Source organism: Drosophila subpulchrella, unplaced genomic scaffold, assembly GCF_014743375.2.
Source record: "Drosophila subpulchrella strain 33 F10 #4 breed RU33 unplaced genomic scaffold, RU_Dsub_v1.1 Primary Assembly Seq147, whole genome shotgun sequence".
In the NCBI taxonomy this organism is placed as follows: Eukaryota; Metazoa; Arthropoda; class Insecta; order Diptera; family Drosophilidae; genus Drosophila; species Drosophila subpulchrella.
In genome coordinates, this window is record NW_023665487.1 from 140,001 (window position 1) to 150,000 (window position 10,000).

A 10,000-nucleotide genomic window follows, 5' to 3' on the forward strand; every position below is an offset into this window, starting at 1 on the left:
CGATCTAAGGAACCATAACTGATATAATGAGCCTTTTGCGGTTTCACTTTTAATTCGTGTGTACTTAGACATGCATGGCTTAATCTTTGAGACAAGCATATAACTACTGGCAGGATCAACCAGAATAATGTTTTTATTCATATTTCATTCATATTTTTGAATAGAAATTAGCAATATAAATTTTATAGATTGTTTTCTATCGAATACGGCCATTTTTATATAGCATTCGTATACGTTTGTTGTTTTCACAATATATACTTGTTCCGCCACTAATAATAACAAGTTTTTTAATTATTGATGTTAAAAACACAATATTTTTTTTCGTAATACGTAATAATTTTCTTTATATTTGCATATTTCATTCTAAAATATCTTTTTTGTTCGACATACGTCATTATTGTATCCACACATGTACAATTTTTGTTTAACCAATATAAAATATTGAATTAAATCATTTGTATTTTGATGATAAATTTAAAATTTATCTGTATATATTCATATAAGACTCTTTGGTAATATATAATATAAAACCGAGCGCATATATGATATGTACGTTAGAAAAAATAATATATATATATATTATTTTCTTTTAATATAGGGACACCTCTTTTAATTTATCCCCGCAGGGAATTATCACATAACTCAGTATGTGATAATGGCAGACCAATATACATATATATCAAGATTATCAATACAAAATATATATCATTATTAGCCTGCCTCAATTGTAATTATTTATTTGGATTAACGATAAAGTTCGGAAACAATTTGTTATTCTATGTATAATAGAAACCTTGGCCTTTGTTTCAACATTATTATCTTTGGGCTTAAAATATTAACCGTGGAGCCAAGTCTCATATTCATAAATGAATAAAGAAACAAATTTGACGGATTAATATCTTCTCTACCGACAGACAGTATTTTGTCACGTCAATAGTAGATGGCCGGCCCATTGACCATCCTATAGTAGTTTTTGGACCCAATATCTTTAATTCGGGTATTTTCAATTGTCTTTGCCAATCAACCGTTTGGTACTCTCTCATATAATAAGAGAATACACATATAATTCCATTATATGGATATATCTTCATTATTTTATTTGCTACATCACCCTATAATAGTTTTTGAACCCGTCAACTTCAATTCGGGTATTTTCAATTGTCTTTGCCAACCATTTATATGGTATTCTCTATTATAATAAGAGAATACTAGTGTATATCCATTATATGGATATATCATCTTCATATTATTTGCTACACCACCCTATAGTAGTTTTTGAACCCATCATCTGCAATTCGGGTATTTTCAATTGTCTTTGCCAACCAACTATACGGTATTCTCTCTTATAATAAGAGAATACAAGTATATTTTCATTATATGGATATAATGCCATTTATTTTTCAATATCCATATAATTCATTTAGTTTTGTATGTACAAAACAAGTTTTCTTTATAGTATTGACAAAATCATATGTTTACGCATAACATAAGTTTTGACCAATACGAGGAGGGGCCCGCCAACGACCACCTCCCTATAGTAGTTTTTTACCCCACGCACTACTGCGTGCCTGTTTACAGTACTAGTGCCAGCTATCACTAGGTTTATATATCATGTTTCAGTGATATATGGGTAAATTCTACCATTTATTCTTATGTATATGGCATTTCTATGCCATATTTATACAATCCATTCATATCTTAATGTATATTTATTATATTATACATTATTATGCCTTATAGGTATTATACCTATAAGCCATATCCATACGATTCATTCACTAGTGCCGCCCCTCACTAGGTTTATAATTGTTATATCATTGATATACAATTTATTTCTATATATATGGCATTTATATGCCATATCCATACAATGCATTCACATTTCAATGTATATTTACTTGTTATACATTATTATGCCTTATAGGTATTATACCTATAAGCCATATCCATACGATTCACTTATATAAATATATGTATATTTTTCTATACATAATTTTTTTTTACTTTTGTATGGATTTCTATGCATATCCATAGTTTATATGGATATGCTTGGCGTTCTATATAGTATTGACAAATTCATATGCATAACATAAGTTTTGACCAATACGAGGAGGGGCCCGCCAACGACCACCTCCCTATAGTAGTTTTTTACCCCACGCACTATTGCGTGCCTGTTTACAGTACTAGTGCCAGCTATCACTAGGTTTATATATCGTGTTTCAGTGATATATGGGTAAATTCTACCATTTATTCTTATGTATATGGCATTTCTATGCCATATTTATACAATCCATTCATATCTTAATGTATATTTATTATATTATACATTATTATGCCTTATAGGTATTATACCTATAAGCCATATCCATACGATTCATTCACTAGTGCCGCCCCTCACTAGGTTTATAATTGTTATATCATTGATATACAATTTATTTCTATATATATGGCATTTATATGCCATATCCATACAATGCATTCACATTTCAATGTATATTTACTTGTTATACATTATTATGCCTTATAGGTATTATACCTATAAGCCATATCCATACGATTCACTTATATAAATATATGTATATTTTTCTATACATAATTTTTTTTTACTTTTGTATGGATTTCTATGCATATCCATAGTTTATATGGATATGCTTGGCGTTCTATATAGTATTGACAAATTCATATGCATAACATAAGTTTTGACCAATACGAGGAGGGGCCCGCCAACGACCACCTCCCTATAGTAGTTTTTTACCCCACGCACTATTGCGTGCCTGTTTACAGTACTAGTGCCAGCTATCACTAGGTTTATATATCGTGTTTCAGTGATATATGGGTAAATTCTACCATTTATTCTTATGTATATGGCATTTCTATGCCATATTTATACAATCCATTCATATCTTAATGTATATTTATTATATTATACATTATTATGCCTTATAGGTATTATACCTATAAGCCATATCCATACGATTCATTCACTAGTGCCGCCCCTCACTAGGTTTATAATTGTTATATCATTGATATACAATTTATTTCTATATATATGGCATTTATATGCCATATCCATACAATGCATTCACATTTCAATGTATATTTACTTGTTATACATTATTATGCCTTATAGGTATTATACCTATAAGCCATATCCATACGATTCACTTATATAAATATATGTATATTTTTCTATACATAATTTTTTTTTACTTTTGTATGGATTTCTATGCATATCCATAGTTTATATGGATATGCTTGGCGTTCTATATAGTATTGACAAATTCATATGCATAACATAAGTTTTGACCAATACGAGGAGGGGCCCGCCAACGACCACCTCCCTATAGTAGTTTTTTACCCCACGCACTACTGCGTGCCTGTTTACAGTACTAGTGCCAGCTATCACTAGGTTTATATATCGTGTTTCAGTGATATATGGGTAAATTCTACCATTTATTCTTATGTATATGGCATTTCTATGCCATATTTATACAATCCATTCATATCTTAATGTATATTTATTATATTATACATTATTATGCCTTATAGGTATTATACCTATAAGCCATATCCATACGATTCATTCACTAGTGCCGCCCCTCACTAGGTTTATAATTGTTATATCATTGATATACAATTTATTTCTATATATATGGCATTTATATGCCATATCCATACAATGCATTCACATTTCAATGTATATTTACTTGTTATACATTATTATGCCTTATAGGTATTATACCTATAAGCCATATCCATACGATTCACTTATATAAATATATGTATATTTTTCTATACATAATTTTTTTTTATTTTTGTATGGATTTCTATGCATATCCATAGTTTATATGGATATGCTTGGCGTTCTATATAGTATTGACAAATTCATATGCATAACATAAGTTTTGACCAATACGAGGAGGGGCCCGCCAACGACCACCTCCCTATAGTAGTTTTTTACCCCACGCACTATTGCGTGCATGTTTACAGTACTAGTGCCAGCTATCATTAGGTTTATATATCGTGTTTCAGTGATATATGGGTAAATTCTACCATTTATTCTTATGTATATGGCATTTCTATGCCATATTTATATAATTCATTCATATCTTAATTTATATTTATTATATTATACATTATTATGCCTTATAGGTATTATACCTATAAGCCATATCCATACGATTCATATACTAGTGCAGCCCCTCACTAGGTTTATATATCTCATTTTAATTATATATTGGTAAATTCTATTATTTATTCTTGTGTATATGGCACTTATATGCCGCCATATCTATAAAAATGCATTTATATTTCAATGTATATTTTCTATATTATACATTATTATGCCTTAAAAAGTTATTATACCTACCATAAGGCGATATCCATACGATTCATTTATATAAAAGATATATGTATAATTTTCTATACATAATTTTTTTTTATGAATATATGGGTTTCCTAAGCATATCCATATAATACATTTAGTTTTATATGGATTAGATTGGTCTTCTTTATTGTATTGCCAAACTCATATTGATAAAATAAGTTTTGAACAATAAGAGGATCAGCCGCCAACCAACCAACCACTGCTACCATTGGAGGAACATATACTTACTTTTTATATGTCCTCTTACTTGAATGGTCCTCTCTTTACTTGAAAATTTCATTACCATAGGAATCTATTTATACATGGAATATGATTTCCACTACTTTTTCGCGTCACTAATAATTAATATGACGATACAGACTTGCTACCATAACATAAGTCTTGAACAATAATAGGAGCAGCCGCCAACCAACCACCAACCAACCAACCACTGCTACCATTGATAGTAATTTTATATGTCCTCTTTAGTTGAATTTCAATACCATAGGAATATTTATACATGGAATATGTTTTGCCACTACTTTTTCGCGTCACTAATAATATGACGATACAGTCTTGCTACCATAACATAAGTTTTGAACAATAAGAGGAGCAGACACACCAACCAACCAACCGCGCTGCTACCATTATATATACTTATATTTATATAAGTCCTCTTTACTTGAATGGCCTCTTTACTTGAATTTCAATACCATAGGAATATTTATTTATACATGGAATATGTTTTGCCACTACTTTTTCGCGTCACTAATAATATGACGATATAGACTTGCTACCATAACATAAGTTTTGAACAATAAGAGGAGCAGACACCAACCAACCAACCGCTGCTACCATTGAATGAACCATATATACAAACTTTTATATATGTCCTCTTTACTTGAATTTTAATACCATAGGAATATTTATACATGGAATATGTTTGCCACTTTATCATCGCGTCACTAATAAGATGACGATACATTTTGTTTGTTCAATATTTACTTATATATTGATGTTTCCAATTTAGGTCTTTTATATTTCTTCTTCCCTACCTTACACACCACAAACAAAGTGGCGTGCGATGCTGCAAGCAAGCATAATGATTATGCCCGCTTGCAACATCTTTATTATCGAATCATCAAGCAAAGGATAAGCTTCAGTGGATCGCAGTATGGCAGCTGCTCAACCACTTACAACACCTTGCCTGTTACAAAAGTCGTTTACAATTGATTCTAGGCTTTGTCATTGTATTAAATAATGCTTTTATATGTAACTAGCGCGGCATCAGGTGATCAAAGATCCTCCCAATTTACTATGTTACAAATTACATTGGCATCACATCCATTGTCGTTTATAAAGTAAATTATAAACTTTAAATGGTTTAGAAGCCATACAATGCAAATTGCCCCTTATTTATCATTGCAGTCCAGCACGGATACGACCTTAGAGGCGTTCAGGCATAATCCAACGGACGTAGCGTCATACCACTGTTCGCTCGAACAAGTATTGTGCCATTGGTCCGTACCTGCGGTTCCTCTCGTACTACGCAGGAATGCTGTCGCAACAACGTTTTGTCATTAGTAGGGTAAAACTAACCTGTCTCACGACGGTCTAAACCCAGCTCACGTTCCCTTGCATGGGTGAACAATCCAACGCTTGGTGAATTTTGCTTCACAATGATAGGAAGAGCCGACATCGAAGGATCAAAAAGCGACGTCGCTATGAACGCTTGGCCGCCACAAGCCAGTTATCCCTATGGTAACTTTTCTGACACCTCTTGTTAAAAACTCTTTAAACCAAAAGGATCGATAGGCCGAGCTTTTGCTGTCCCTGTGTGTACTGAACACCGAGATCAAGTCAGCATTTGCCCTTTTGCTCTATGTGTGGTTTCTGTCCGCACTGAGCTGGCCTTGGGACACCTCCGTTATTATTTGAGAGATGTACCGCCCCAGTCAAACTCCCTACCTGGCAATGTCCTTGAATTGGATCATACCTGAGTAATTGGAGTTATACCAAATTTTCAAATCAAAAATACATAAATGCACCGTTTTATTAAAGAATTTGTTTGCGATTATATAACAAACTCGTGATACTTTGATCAAGAAGCTTGCATCAAAACCCAATACCATAAGATATAATAAATATATCCGTATAATGGCTAGGAAATGATACACGTTCCATTTAATCAAGTAAGTAAGGAAACAATAAGAGTAGTGGTATTTCATTGGCGATACCAAACCGAAGTCTAATATCTCCCACTTATTCTACACCTCTTATGTCTCCTTACACTGCCAGATTAGAGTCAAGCTCAAAAGGGTCTTCTTTCCCCGCTAATTATTCCAAGCCCGTTCCCTTGGCTGTGGTTTCGCTAGATAGTAGATAGGGACAGTAGGAATCTCGTTAATCCATTCATGCGCGTCACTAATTAGATGACGAGGCATTTGGCTACCTTAAGAGAGTCATAGTTACTCCCGCCGTTGACCCGCGCTTACTTGAATTTCTTCACTTTGACATTCAGAGCACTGGGCAGAAATCACATTGTGTCAACACCCGCTAGGGCCATCACAATGCTTTGTTTTAATTAGACAGTCGGATTCCCCAAGTCCGTGCCAGTTCTGAATTGATTGTTAATTGATAATCGTTATAATTAATAAGAACTAATTGGTTTAACCCAATTAGTATTCTTAAAAATTTTAGCAAGAAAGTTCCACAATTGGCTACGTAACTAAACTATCCGGGGAACAAGTGACCAACATAAATGCCAGACACTCTATTTACCCAGAACGAGCACATAAACCATGTTATTGTTTCCCAATCAAGCCCGACTATCTCAATCTTCAGAGCCAATCCTTATCCCGAAGTTACGGATCTAATTTGCCGACTTCCCTTACCTACATTATTCTATCGACTAGAGACTCTTCACCTTGGAGACCAGCTGCGGATATTGGTACGGCCTGTTGAGAAGTTTGCGTGTCCCCACCATAAATTTTCAAGGTCCGAGGAGAAAATATCGACACAACAGTATATGTCATGCTCTTCTAGCCCATCTACCATATCTCTCTGCGAAAGACTTCCATGGTAGTACGGCTATAAAACAGAAAAGAAAACTCTTCCGATATCTCTCGACGGCTTCTTTATGGTCGTTCCTGTTGCCAGGATGAGCACGAGGCCCATATTTAATAACAAACGGATACTCAACAGGTTACGGAATTGGAACCGTATTCCCTTTCGTTCAAAATTATTCAAGTATATTAATTAGCTTGATTTATATAATATAATTATATTTGTATGGCATTTGTGTTTTACTTGAAAATTTTCGGCTTTCGCCTTGAACTTAGGACCGACTAACTCGTGATCAACCACTGTTCACACGAAACCCTTCTCCACTTCAGTCCTCCAAGGTCTCATTCGATTATTTGCTACTACCACCAAGATCTGTACCAATGGCAGCTCCATGCAGGCTTACGCCAAACACTTCTACGCATACCATTGTACCTTCCTACTCACTAAAGTTTCAAAATTTATATCACAAGTAATATAAATCATCTACTTTAGCGGTAATGTATAGGTATACAACTTAAGCGCCATCCATTTTAAGGGCTAGTTGCTTCGGCAGGTGAGTTGTTACACACTCCTTAGCGGATTTCGACTTCCATGATCACCGTCCTGCTGTTTTAAGCAACCAACGCCTTTCATGGTATCTGCATGAGTTGTTAATTTGGGCACCGTAACATTACGTTTGGTTCATCCCACAGCGCCAGTTCTGCTTACCAAAAGTGGCCCACTGGGCACATTATATCATAACCTTGAACTTCATATCAAGAAAGTTAAGGTTCTTACCCATTTAAAGTTTGAGAATAGGTTAAGATCGTTTCGACCCTAAGGCCTCTAATCATTCGCTTTACCAGATAAGATTATTTTATATAACATTAAAATGCACCAGCTATCCTGAGGGAAACTTCGGAAGGAACCAGCTACTAGATGGTTCGATTGGTCTTTCGCCCCTATACTCAATTCTGACAATCGATTTGCACGTCAGAACTGTTTCGGTCTTCCATCAGGGTTTCCCCTGACTTCAACCTGATCAAGTATAGTTCACCATCTTTCGGGTCACAGCATATATGCTCAAGGTACGTTCCAGTTAGAGGCATAAATAATATAAATATCATTATACATAACTATATAGAACGCCCCGGGATTGTGTTAATTAGCTATAAATAGTTAAAAAACTAATCCCATTATTAGTCAAGTTAATTACGCTATTAGGTTTATATCCCAATAACTTGCACATATGTTAGACTCCTTGGTCCGTGTTTCAAGACGGGTCCCGAAGGTATCCTGAATCTTTCGCATTGTTAATCATACAAGTGCATATAATAAACACAAAAATCAATGATAATTATGCCATTATATAATTCCGAAAAATTAACGCACTGTATTCATATAAATCTATCAGCACTTTATCAAATTAATAACATTTATTCTGTGTTAAAATGCAAGCAAATTAATTTGAATAAACTATAAGTTATATTTTATGATAAATTTTGTATGCTAATAGATTACAATGTCCTTATATGGAAAAAATGCACACTATTATCATAATATTGTTTAAATATTACAATTTTAATGATGAATTTTCCATAACGGATATTCAGGTTCATCGGGCTTAACCTCTAAGCAGTTTCACGTACTGTTTAACTCTCTATTCAGAGTTCTTTTCAACTTTCCCTCACGGTACTTGTTTACTATCGGTCTCATGGTTATATTTAGTTTTAGATGGAGTTTACCACCCACTTAGTGCTGCACTATCAAGCAACACGACTCTTTGGAAACATCATCTAGTAATCATTAACGTTATACGGGCCTGGCACCCTCTATGGGTAAATGGCCTCATTTAAGAAGGACTTAAATCGTTAATTTCTCATACTAGAATATTGACGCTCCATACACTGCATCTCACATTTGCCATATAGACAAAGTGACTTAGTGCTGAACTGATTTCTTTTCGCTCGCCGCTACTAAGAAAATCCTGGTTAGTTTCTTTTCCTCCCCTAATTAATATGCTTAAATTCAGGGGGTAGTCCCATATGAGTTGAGGTTGTGTATAACTTTTTTTGCAATTAATTCTTTATATATAATGATAAAACATTTTATTAAATTCGTTATATATTTTATATATTTGTATGGCATTTGTTTGGTCTAACGAATCAACGAAGAATAATAATATTGTCAACGGCTTTCTATTTACTAATCTTTAATAAGAGACAATTCTAGATAAATTTTTTATGCTAGACATTTCTCAGTATTATTTGATTGAAAAAGAAAATATTTCTCTTCGTTTTTCACATTCAAATTATTTACTAATGTGAGATAATGTTTTTCATATATTTGTTAATATTATGAATAATATAATAATTAAATTATTATTATCCAATAATATACCATATGCTTATAAAATTTCATTATAAAATTTATATAAACAACTTAATTAGCATAGTCTTACAACCCTCAACCATATGTAGTCCAAGCAGCACTATAAAATTAATTAAAGTACATAACAGCATGGACTGCGATATGCGTTCAAAATGTCGATGTTCATGTGTCCTGCAGTTCACACGATGACGCACAGTT

The 10,000-nt window shown here is 33.4% G+C and overlaps 3 non-coding genes across 3 annotated transcripts in view; all 3 read right to left on the reverse strand.

Moving 5' to 3' along the window:
• The window catches only part of LOC119558889, a 1,995-nt gene extending 1,869 nt beyond the window's left edge, over positions 1 to 126 (reverse strand). Inside the window, exon 1 of the ribosomal RNA XR_005220509.1 lies at positions 1 to 126. This exon is cut by the window's left edge and continues 1,869 nt beyond it. This is a non-coding gene — a ribosomal RNA (small subunit ribosomal RNA).
• Positions 127 to 5,499: 5,373 nt separating this feature from the next.
• Positions 5,500 to 9,470, reverse strand: LOC119558900. Its single transcript, XR_005220519.1, has one exon. It is a non-coding gene; the product is annotated as a large subunit ribosomal RNA (ribosomal RNA).
• A 401-nt stretch (positions 9,471 to 9,871) lies between these two features.
• LOC119558879 overlaps positions 9,872 to 10,000 on the reverse strand; it is a 179-nt gene continuing 50 nt past the window's right edge. Inside the window, exon 1 of the ribosomal RNA XR_005220499.1 lies at positions 9,872 to 10,000. This exon is cut by the window's right edge and continues 50 nt beyond it. This is a non-coding gene — a ribosomal RNA (5.8S ribosomal RNA).